Genomic DNA, 12,791 nt, shown 5'->3' with positions numbered 1-12,791 from the left:
TAAATTACGCCTTGAATATGTATATAGATTGATACTTTCTTACATTAGTACATATGACTATATTTATCGTTTGACGCAGTGTTGGAATCCCCATGAGATATTCACGAAATTTCTATTAATTTTCTCACTATGTCCATTCGAATATCTGAATTATTGATTACTTTAACTCCCACACCGGCCACACCTCGCCTTCACTATGGCAGTGAAGGTAAAATATGAAATCTATCAGCATGAAATTTTCATGAATATTTAGCCATATTTCACCTTTATCAGGAAGTCACTTATTATTTCCAAATTTCACAATTTGCCAGACTTTTTTTGTTTTGTTTTGTGACATGTATATATTTGAGCAGCATAATATTTTTGTTTATATTCTGTTATAGTGTAATTATATTTCCTCTTTAGTGCCTTATATTCATTCAAATATTCAGGATTGACCTTGGAAAACGTAAAAAGTTTATCAAGCTGAGCTTTCAGATGTTTTATTTTAGTGTCAAATTTGTACTTTGATGAATGCCTCATTTTGATGTCATGCTATGGAAAATTTTCTTCAGTGAATTTTTCTCGAGTAAAATTGAAAAAGATTTCAATAATTAAAGATAATTTCCAGAATTTAAATATTCACAAGAATTATTTACTAGTATTATCTGATAGTATTCCCAAAATAGTAGAAATTTAGACCTTATCTCTCACAACAAGTGGTTATGTAACAACAAATTGGCAATAAATATAGCAAAGAATATCTACATGGTTATAAAACAATTATGATTGATATAAATTTGTACCTGAACAGATACAAGCTGAAAGAAGTAGCTGAATATAATTACATAATAAGTTAGAATATGCTTGATGAAAACATTCAAGAAGAAAATAATTCTTTTTTGGTGCTTGAATAAGAAGGCCATACTATAAAATTAATTTATAGCACTTCTTCTCAGATATCTCATCCCTTATTGAGGAAACATGCTGAGCTATCCGTTCAATAAATTACAGAGTTCAAAATATCACATCTAGTTTATCAACAAACAAAAATTTGCAATCTAGAAAGAATAAAAACATTTGAGCAGACTGAATTAAATAATAAACTGCTAACATCTAACTCAACAATAAAAGATCTTAATGAATGCCACAATTATAACGTAAGAAATTGTCCAATTTGAAGAAATTATTACTCCTGGTCACTAATGACTCAAAATTCACTGTTATATGCAAGAGTAAGGGATTAAATCAAAATTGTTGAATTTAGGCCCTGATACCAGCAATGAAATACTTGTTTGGGGGTCAGCAATAAATAATAATAGATATAATAAGTTTTTTTTTTATTGAATTGAGACTAAATAGCTTTTCTCTGCAAAAATAGAGGAATTCATTCACAAAAGCAACAATAATAATACAATAACAAACCTGCAAAAATAGAGGGAAACAAAATTTTAAGCCTCTAATTCCTCTGCACAATTCTCAAATAAAACAATATTTTGACAATTCTAAAGATTCAATTTGACATTTAAAGAAAATCACACTAATGGAAACGTGATTTTCTTTACATCTCTCAGAGAGAGAAAAATTTGCAATTGATAATGTACATTATTTTTCATTCATTAACAACTACTGTATCAAGATCATAGATTGAACTATAAATCAAATAATTTGACAACGTTGTGTCCAATCCTTCACAATAATATATCTGTATGATATATTCAGTTTATTTTTGTCTTGGAATATATTCCAATTCTAAAAATGACAAATTTAATAATCAACCAATAGAAAATTCAAAATGACTAAAACTGTACAAATTGAGTAAACGGTTAATAAATTGAACAACTAAATTAACATAAAAACAGACGTACGTTTCGGAATTTTTGTATGTAATAATTCAATTTTTCCTCATCAGTGCCTTATAGTTCTACGAAATTATTGAATTTACAAACTCACCACGTGTATATCCACTCCATCAAAATTGCAAGCAAGAAACTACTAACTAACTAAACGTAACGGTTACTCTTGTGAGGATTCACAGATCAAGCCATTACTGAAGGTAGTCATAGATTTCTTCCTTGTTATTCATTGAAATACATATACAAATCGACATTTACAGTTGAATCAACAATTTCAGAAATTTTAAATTTATCAATTGGTTGATACTGACTATCTAATCAATAAATGATTACATCAATTTATAAAAGTTGAATGAGTCTTCTTGATAAAGGATATTTAATATAAATCAAATAATTTGACAACTTTGTGTCTAATCCTTCACAATAATATATCTGTATGATATATTTAGTTTATTTTTGTCTTGGAATATATTCCAATTCTAAAAATGACAAATTACATAATCAACCAATAGAAAATTCAAAATGACTAAAACTGTACAAATTGAGTAAACGGTTAATAAATTGAACAACTAAATTAACATAAAGACAGACACTAAGTTTTGGAGTGATTCCAAGTCATCGATCTAAATTACATTTCTACTGATATGACTGCAATCCCAATTTTTCTCTTGTTGCTCAGATTGTATTTCATCTGTTTTGTCAGTTGAAACTTGTAGAACTTTCTCTTTAGATGAAGAGATGAGATTATACTATTTCTCCCTCCCAATCGCAGATTCCGGTTCTCCCTTCGAACCTAATAACTCGTTATTGGAATGTGTCTGCGATTGTAAGCTCATCAGTCATCTCATCTTCTTCGCTTATCGTTGCTCTGTAACAATAAATTTGAAGTTTAGAATCCAGTTCTGTTTTTCATACTGACTCTCTAAAACAATCTAATTCTTAACCTTATTGTAAACTCTTAGGACTTGGATTTGTTCTCTAAAACAATCTCATTATTAACCTTATTTTAAACTCTTAGGGCTTGGAATTGCTCTCTAAAACAATTTCATTATTAACCTCATTGTAAACTCTGAGGAACTTGTACTTCTAAGTAAATATTGAACCCAGAATTTGCGAGTTTACGTAAGGAAAGCAAATTCTCAGAACTCTCTTTCCCTCCAAATACATTTTGCAATTTCTTAGTGAATATGATAAAATGCAGATCTCATCTCTTGAGCAGTTAGCTCAATCACATCCTCACTAACTTCATACTCTCATGCTATCGAGTCGAATCTTTCTCAGAAATCATCGACCGATTTATGTTTGTCCATTTTGATGGAGTACAAGCGAGCTCTTACCTGAAGTGTGTGTCACATTTGACTGCACTTCCTGGAGAACCTCAAACCTCTAATTACTTCAACAGGGTCTCGGATATTGAGAATTTTCTTGTGATAATTCTCCTCAATTCTGTTTATGATAATGTCTCGTACCCAATTACTTCTCTTGGATTTGTTGGCCTCTGATCAAGTTTGGTTACTCGTACTTGGCTCTAAATCATTTGTCAAAAAGCTCAGATCTTAGACTGTCGATCCAGATTTCAAATTTGAATAATTCTCTGTAACATAGATTAATTTTAAATACCTGGGTTTTCTTGTACTCTTGTAGAATTTAACCAAAAAAAAATTCTCTCATTTCTAATTACCTCTGTAATATGAATTGACTTTTGAAAACCTAGGTTTTCTACTACTCTAGAATTTAATCCCAGGAAAATATTCTCTCAATTCTTATGACCTCTGTAACATGAATTAATTTTTAAATACCTTGGTTTTCTAATACTCTAGAATTTAACCCCAAAAAAATTCTCTTAACTCTAATTACCTCTGTAACATGAATTAATTTTTATATACCTGGGTTTTCTAATACTCTAGAATTCAATCTCAAAAATATTCTCTCAACTCTGATTAACTCTGTAGCAAAATTCATTTGATGGCTTTGGATTTAGGCCCTTTTAATTCTGTTTTCGTAATTATTGAAAAAATAAATTCGGAAACGAATTTTGGAGCAAATTTCATCAAGTATTAAGAATAATAAAAATAATAATCGTCTTTATTGTATAGATTGTTGAAAAACAATTCGTTTCGTCAACATCCAATAAATAGAATCTATTCATCAGATTCCACTGAAATTTTGTATGTAGATATACTCACATAGTCTAAAGTCTTGGCCCCTCCTATCAACTCTCAACTTGTTGAATATAACATGACAATTATTGTATGTGGAATCTGCACTTCTTTATCACTCAAATGAAAACAATCAACAAAAATGTTCCTTGTTCGGGAGAATATATTAGATGTATTCGAAGTTAAAAAGTTTTCAGCGAATAACGAGAGTTGTAATATTCCGTTAAATGCCGGGACCTCCAATTTCTCATATTGACCGGGCAAGTAAAGTGCCCGGGAATTAGCTTTATCGAACCACCAGATTGCGCAATATTTCACGGACTTCAGAAGGCGCATAGCAGCTCTATTTCTGGAACCGGCAGCGTTACCTGGAGACCGATGCCTGGGATGACCCAGATCAACGCCTGCAAGACTCAGATCTTTTTGTTTAAGGTCCGGAATTTACATTCCCTTCGCCTCTAATTTCATTCCTCCTATTTTCTGCTGTTGTCTGATCGGAAGGCTTTCCTCCCTACTTCATGTCACTTTTTTCTTCTATTTATTTCTTTGAAAGAGGTATTTCCTCTTATCGGTCTTTCCTACTTTGATTTGTATTATCTTTCTGAATTCCTTATTCTCGTGCTTTTTCAGCGTCTATATTGTGTTCTTTCTTTGTTTATTGACTATTTCTTCGATAGTTTCAATTTTCAGTTCTTCTCTGGTTTGTTGGTTAGTAATATACCATGGGGCGCCAACCGCTGTTCTTATTACTGAATTTAGTGTACTTTGCAACTGATCATTATTATTGTCCTTCGTATTGTACCAGGTAACTACTGCATACGTATTAGCACTATTTTTATTATCTTCAGCCTGTTTTCTAAAGAAAGTTTACTTTTAGGGTTGAGCAATGGGTACAATCTGCCGTGCAATTGCCTTGTCTTTTTTCTGTTTTCTTCTATCTGTTTGTTAAAATTCATTCTTTCATCCAGTAATACTCCCAGATATTTTGCTTCCTTTTTCCATTCTATCGTCTGGTTTTCTATTTTGACGTTTCCTGCTTTCTCTTTCTTTACTGTTGTTCCTCAGAAGTAGATTGCAACTGTTTTCGATGTGTTCACTTTGAATCTCCATTTCTTGAAGTATTCCATCAGTGTATCTAGGTCTATATGTAGCTGTCTAGTGATTGTTTTCCGCATTCTACTGTGACAGTATATGGCATTGTCATGTCATATGGCAAACTGGGCTATCTTGCATCTATTCATTTTCGGTATGATTGCCATATATAAGTTGAATAGCAGCGGTCCTATCACCGATCCTTGGGGAACTCCGGCTTCTATTTCTCTAATCGTTGACCTGGTAATGTCGATATTCACCTTAAATTTTCTATTCGTCAGGTACGATTTTATCAATCTCGTAAGTTTGATTGGAAATTTCATCAACTTCATTTTGTGAATCAGACCCTGATGCCACATTTTATCAAATTCCTTTTCTAATTCTTCTAATCCATTGTTTGGGGAACGGTACACAAAGTAAATGTTTATTTCACCTGCCTTCGTTTTAACACTTACCCCTTTTTCTTCGATATTTGCACTTTGAACTTCTGGTAGTTCGTGATGTACAATTCCTTTTTTCACTAAGACGGCTGTACCTCCTCCTCTACCTTGTTCTCTGTCTTTTCTATTCACTTCATAATTTCTCATTTTGAATTCTTTGGTTGGCTTCAAATAGGTTTCACCCAAGAAAAGTAAATCAATTTCATTTTCTTCCAAGAAAAGAGTTAATTCCTGTCTTTTTTGGAAGACTGAATTTGCGTTTCAGAACGCAATTGAAAGACTTTTGTTATTGTTGTGGTTCATTTCTTCTCGAAAAGCTTAATCAGTTTTTTTTTTGCTCTTCTAAGAAGGCGATCTTTTGCGTCATTGTCGCATTGGTAGCGCAAAATTGTAGAGTTATTCTTCCTAGAATGGCAGCTAGATTGTCATCGTTTTTGATAGATTTTTTCCCTTCTTTAGGTTGCTTTTCCTCTTTGCTTTCTGGGATTTTTTCTCCATCCTTTTTAGCTTCTTCCTTTTTGGCATCCATACTTTTTCTGTTTTCCATTATTTTGGTCAACGCATTTTCTTTAGGTAGTGGAGCATCTTTATATTTGGGTTTTTGATTATTAGGGTTGTTAAGATTTTTTGTGCATTTGATAAATGTCAAAAGATGGTCTCCTCCACAATTCGCACATTTCGGCTGTGTTGTGATCGGTTTGGGGCACTCCGCTGTCACGTGTTCTTCTCCGCACTTCATACATTTGTATGCTGCATGGCAAAATCTCTGTGAATGTCCGTATAAATGGCATCGGTAACATTGGATGACTTCCGACCTTACCCTGAGACTTTCTACTTGGATTGAAATTTCACAGCACTCTTTTCGACAAGCTTTTGGGAGATGGGATGTCCTTTCTTTCCTTTCATCCTCGTTATTTTTGTAACAGGGTAACCCTGATTAGCTAGGTCAGTCTCTATTTCTTCGTCGGTGGATTCTAATAGTACTCCACGGAGGACAACTTTTAATTTCTTTTCACTTTTCAATCAGAACATGTGAAATTATTCATCTCCTTCTTTTAATATCTTGTATTAGTCATCTGTAGTCATCTTCGCTTTTGGGTTATATTTGAACACCTTGCGCTACTAATTTCACTTTTTTACACTTCACTTGCTGCTTCTGGATCTCCTTGTTCACTTTATTCCATCTGCTTTTATTTCTTAAAATCAACTGTGCGATTCTTTCTCTTTTCATATTTTTCATTGATTTCCCGTTTTCACTTATGTTTTTGTATCTTCTTCCTTAGTAATTTCCGATTCTTCGTCAATTTCCATTTTATCCTCGCTCAGTAATTCGAACGAGTTCGATGTTTTCACAGCTTTTATCGTCTGTTCTTGGGGGGCTTTGGGGTCGTTTAGATTTCTAACATAGGAGATAGAACAAATGAAGGGAATTCCCAGATCTGGTTTTATTCATAAAATTAACGCAATTTCAACAAATTATTTATTTATTTTTTTATGTGTGATGTATTTTTATTGTAAGCATTTTTTTCATGTTTCTCTGGCTATCAAAATGATAGTTCGCTGTTCCTCTTGATCAAATATATAATTACAGTATGCATTTTTTTGCTGAATGTCTGAATTACTTTCCTTGTAGATTAGTAACCATGAAGTGTATCAGACCACATGATTTTCGTGGAGAGATATAAATTACGCCTTGAATATGTATATAGATTGATATTTTCTTACATTAGTAAATATGACTATATTTATCGTTTGACGCAGTGTTGGAATCCCCATGAGATATTCACGAAATTTCTATTAATTTTCTCACTATTTCCCTTCGAATATCTGAATTATTGATTACTTTAACTCCCACACCGGCCACACCTCGCCTTCACTACGGCAGTGACGGTGATATATGAAGTCTATCAGAATGAAATTTCATGAATATTTAGTCATATTTCGCCTTTATCAGGAAGTCACCTATTATTTCCGAAATTGTAGATAATTTGAATGAAATTTTCAACGTACGCATTCAAAGAATTACAAATGAGTTACTAGGAGCATAACCTTGTCAATTTCCTAATGTTAATCAATAACAAGATGAATAATAAGGATAATGTTTGACTAATGATACAAAATTATTGAACTTCATTGAAAAAAAATTCAACCACAAAATAGTAGATAGGTAATCGTGAATTATTTGTGGTAACCCGTTCAACTTGATTGGATTATTAGCATTGCCCGAAGTTGAACTAACCTCTCAGAAACTGGCAATTTCAATTTGTTTTTCGAAGTCCTCTGCCAAATCGTCAATAATGATAAATTTACTGGTATTCAATTCACTATGAAATGTGTCAAGATTTTGTCATAATTCTCCAATTTGTAATCAAAGGCGGAAACTAATAATGCGAAGTCTAATCTGATAATATCTAATTCCGCATTATTCATATATGAATATTTCTGCAACTTTATTTCAAATTACAACATTCTAGATAATGAATCGCAAATTTCAGCAGTCAGTCATTTTTCAGAATAATTATTAACTACTTGAAGAATTGTGTTCCTCTTACCGATCATTTTCTGCGATAGTAAAGATATTATGGGAATTGCGGATTTGATTGTCTGAAAGAAGTTGATAGCATTAATTCATTATCGAATTATGCATCAATTTTCATTCGTTCAATAATTTTTCTGATAAAAATCATAAAATGCTGAGCTCAGATATCATGAATTTAGTTTAGGAATTGGAACTGAAAAAATACCACAAATTATTTGAATAGTTAAATCCTCAAAAATATACCCAAATTATTGGCACAAGAATTATATTCCTGAAGAGTCAATTATATTTTCAGTTTGTGATTGATTATTTTTTCAGTATATAATAAGTTTATGATAGATAATGTGACTTTCATTTGTTATTTAACAAACACTGTTTCTCGTACTTGTGCCGTGTTTGTGCTACAGTTTAAATAAAAAAATTAAATTATCATTCGATTAAACTTTTAACACAATTCCAAAGTGTTTGCTACGATTGGTTTTTTTGCAACCTGTTTTCTCAATTCATTATTCCTCGAAAATAAGCACTAATAATTGTCATATTCATTGATATCCTCAGAAATTAGACTTTTGAGAAGGATAAGACATCAATTTGACACAAAAAGATACTATGAACTGAAATCAGAGATTCTTTGGAACCGCAAACTAAAAATATAGTTTAAAGTTTCTTTTTTTTTTCAGATTACCAATGGCCAACTGAAAATAAGTTCTGAAGGAAAAGGGCGAGCACTGTTCCAGAAAAAATATCACTCTGTACATTTGTGCAGATGCTACGAGAAAAAATATTGAAAAAAAAAGCGTCACATTGCGGACAATTGCATTTTGGGGACTATTTTGAATTTAACATTTTGATTGCCCTTTTTGTCAATATAGCACATAGTCCTTTATTAAAGAATAATCAATCCATGTTGAAAACTTGTGAATAAAATATCGTTTTCAGTGTTGTTCTCAAAAAATACCCTTAACTACCTGAACAACCAAAATTATATTTCTGGATTTGTGAATTCTAATTAGGAGATTTATAATAATTTCATCAGAATATATTTGACCTCTTTCTGCGGTACATTGTCATGAACACCGAACGACCTCGAATGAAAGCCAATAACTGAGGAGCAGCACGAGCGTTTTCCTTCAGTGGCGGCTAGACATCGAGTCTGTCTGTTATTTGAATTCACGCGATGACCATATACGGAAAAATTGTACAAATTATAATGACTACCCCTACGACAAAAAAATCGTGATCTGTAAGTTATAGTTCAATCAATTGTTCTTTATTGAGATTTTTGTTCGATTTATAGGAAGGGGTGAGTTGAAATATTCATTGATAAGCGGAACTGCGAATTTCCCGCAAAATTTCGTTATTCTATATTTTGCATATGATTCAGCAATATTTTTGGATTTTTCTCATTTCTTATTCAAAATTCAAAGAATTATCATACAGGAAATCTATTGCAGATCACTTGAATCCATGATTAAAGAAATATCAAATTTCATGTATCTTTTCGTTTCAAATGAAAAAAAGAATTCAGTATGTTATCATTAAAAATTGTATAATTTGCCCCCTTCTGTAGAAATGAAAATTGTAAAAAATAATTTCGAATTTTTGAAGGGATAACGTTATGTATATCCTGCTAATTTTTCAGTTAGTTATAACGAATGTTTTCATAAAAATTGTATCAATTCTCAATAGATATTGTTTTATGTAAGGGAAAGAGATTCAGTTAATCCTTCGACTATATTACTCTTAGGTGAAACTACTTTCAAGAAGCTCAGAGTTATCTGATATCATAATTGCTATTGTCTAATAGAAAATGATCTGCATTAAGTAATTATCAACCCATATTAATTTCAAAATATAATAACATGTCGTGTACTTTCTTGTAACATGGCTTACGAAATTACCATAATCAAATCTGCGAGAATTATATCAACTATTACAACATTTTAATGAGATACAACATTTTTTCTTTTCTCTCAAAATCTCTAGTAATTCGATCTTACCAAATTTGTCAACAATGATCTAAAATGGTAATAGTTTTCCACTTAGGATAGGATTCACAATGAATAGTATAGATTGTTGGTATTTATTAGGGATTCACGGCTTGGCTCGATATTCAAGCTACTTGGATTGACGATTTCAAATCAAGCTCAAGTCAAATAGTAGTTTGTCAAGTATTTATTTATCAAGTACTTGAATCATATCAAGCTACTTGATATGTATCAGTTTTATTGTGAAGTGTCACATCAATAATAAATGATGAAATGAAAAGAAACCTTGCAAAAAACACTTTTATCTATTAAACTTACTGTATAAAAGAACCAAAAATATCAACATGAATAGAAACATGAATTAAATCATTATATGTGAAACGTATAGCTATTTTTCCAATCCAGTCTTCTAGGAATTTCAATTTCTTGGAAAAAGTAGAAAATGCAACCCTCCAATATTTTAGAGCGGGCCCTGCGGCTTCAAGTCCTGCTGAGTTTCGATTTCATAAAAGGCTTGAAATTTGTTTTTCTTTTTAAGATGATTGAGTAAGACAATCGGATGATACGGATGAAAAATTATCTCAAATTCGAATGCGCCCATGCCCAACCCTAGTTAATTTGATATAAAAAATATAAGATTCATTTAATACATAGGTACTTCTGAGAATTCGGATTTCTCGGAAAAAGTAGAATATACCGCCCTCTAATATTTACCGCTTCGGCGAAATTCGTTTTGTTTTTTCCAGAGAAAAAATCTCTTTCTTTGTAGTTTTTTATATAATTACATATATGTAAGTGTGTAATATTTTTGAATAAATTCTATATATTTTCTTGTTTCTAATATTCTCTTTTTCCGAGTCTTTTTCATATTGAATAAAAACAGTAATTGATTTGAATGGTTTTTCAAACCTTCATTTTCAACGTGACTACAGTTTTTAGATTTCTAAAACTACCAAAATCTACCAATAGATTTAATAGAAATATGAGAAAACTACTGATAAAGTCACACTGGCGAATGCTTAAGTCTCTCGGCGCTCGAGGAATCCCCTTATTTAGTCTAAGCGCGCACGAGATTGCAGAAATGTATGCCGTGCGACGCGTGCATATCAAGTAATATCAAGTAGCTTGATATCAAGTCAAGCAATAAATATACATAAAATCAGGTCAAGTCAGCTCAAGTGTGTAATTTTTTTTTGTTGATTTTCAAGTCAATTTCAATGTCGAGCTACTTGGCTTGATGAAGTATTCATCGAAATCTATTTACATGAATGTTTGAAAATTGAATGTATGAAAAATATTGTCCGATTTATTGACTACCTCTTAGATTAGATTTCCAAACATAGTAATATAAATTAGATGAACCAATATTTTATTAAATATGTAAAGGAGCTCTTAAATAATTTAAATAATAATTGAAATTATTTGAGCTATGAAGAAAAACGAAAAATGTGTGTGATTTGCGTTCGGATTTTACTGCAAATTTTAACATTTTCTACAAAAAAAAATATGCTAGTTATTTCGAAAATCCGAACAGATTAAGGTTCCCTATAAAAAATCATCGAAAACTCAGGGCATTTAAACAACATTGATTTCAAGGCTCAAACAAATTGCTGTAATAATAATCAATTATAGTACTCTTTACGAATGAAATAGAATTAAATAATAAAGAGCTCATCACTTACTCTTAAAATGAAAAAAAATTTAATCAATAATGAAAACAAATTCTTTCGTATATGGTGACTTCAAGAAGTCACTGAAGTTACGAGAAATTCATTTATATGGCCTTTTTCAATTCCACTTTTTTATATTTAATATTCATGCGAATTATAAGTCAACAAACATCAAAAATTTGGCACGATTCCATAAATATGTCAGAAAGCCAATATTGTAAATATCTTAATTCACATTTGTAATATTTAGAATCTCAATCTTTATTGAGTGAATTATATCTTATCTACCTCAATTCAATTTCAGAAAATTCAGATATCCTATTATTGTAAATACCTTTGTGGAAAAAAATTATAGGTTCGATTGGAATCGATTCATAATTAATTCAAAAGATCGTAGGTATAGTATGGAAGTAGGTATAATCGAGAAAACCCTGAGATATATCCAAGAAAAATTCAGATTTACATCGAACAACCTTATTCATAATATCATTGAACTGTTAGGAATGAGAGAAACGTTCTTTACACGTTTTTACCATTGACCGCAAAGAAGGTTGCAATATTTCATAATAATATCTCCAACGAATATTATGACGTAAATAATAAAGTGAATATATTTCAATACTCCTTCCGAAATATTGTACATTAATTTTCAACTCAATCATTTTAAAATTGGTTTGAGGTAATTGCCTCGGTTGATCGGTTTTGAATTGAAAGTTTTTTTATTCATTTTGTCTTTGTTTATAAAATACATTTCATTTATTTTTCAGAATGTACGCTGAGTGTGAACTTCACCATGGACCTTGAGATGGATACGAGAGTACAAGCAACTACCTCAATGATACAGCATCATTCACTTCATCCATAATAATTATTGTTTATTTATTGGATATGTAAGACATACCCGTATTATGTCTATAAAAACATATACTTCTTTAAACTATAAATATGTTTATTTATAATTAATAAGATGGAATTATAGATTGTGCAATTTGATTAGAATTCGAAATATCGATTCTATTCAACTGAACTATTGATGTCATCATGTAAATATAACTCACTGTGAATTAG

At 31.2% G+C, this 12,791-nt stretch overlaps 1 long non-coding RNA gene across 1 annotated transcript; it reads left to right on the top strand.

The window, feature by feature from the left end:
• Positions 1–8,749: 8,749 nt before the first annotated feature.
• Positions 8,750–12,791, top strand: LOC123686309. Its single transcript, XR_006748439.1, has 2 exons — positions 8,750–9,308; positions 12,491–12,791. It is a non-coding gene; the product is annotated as an uncharacterized LOC123686309 (long non-coding RNA).

Source organism: Harmonia axyridis, chromosome X (assembly GCF_914767665.1).
Source record: "Harmonia axyridis chromosome X, icHarAxyr1.1, whole genome shotgun sequence".
In the NCBI taxonomy this organism is placed as follows: domain Eukaryota; kingdom Metazoa; phylum Arthropoda; class Insecta; order Coleoptera; family Coccinellidae; genus Harmonia; species Harmonia axyridis.
This window is presented reverse-complemented; position numbering and strand designations above follow the sequence as displayed.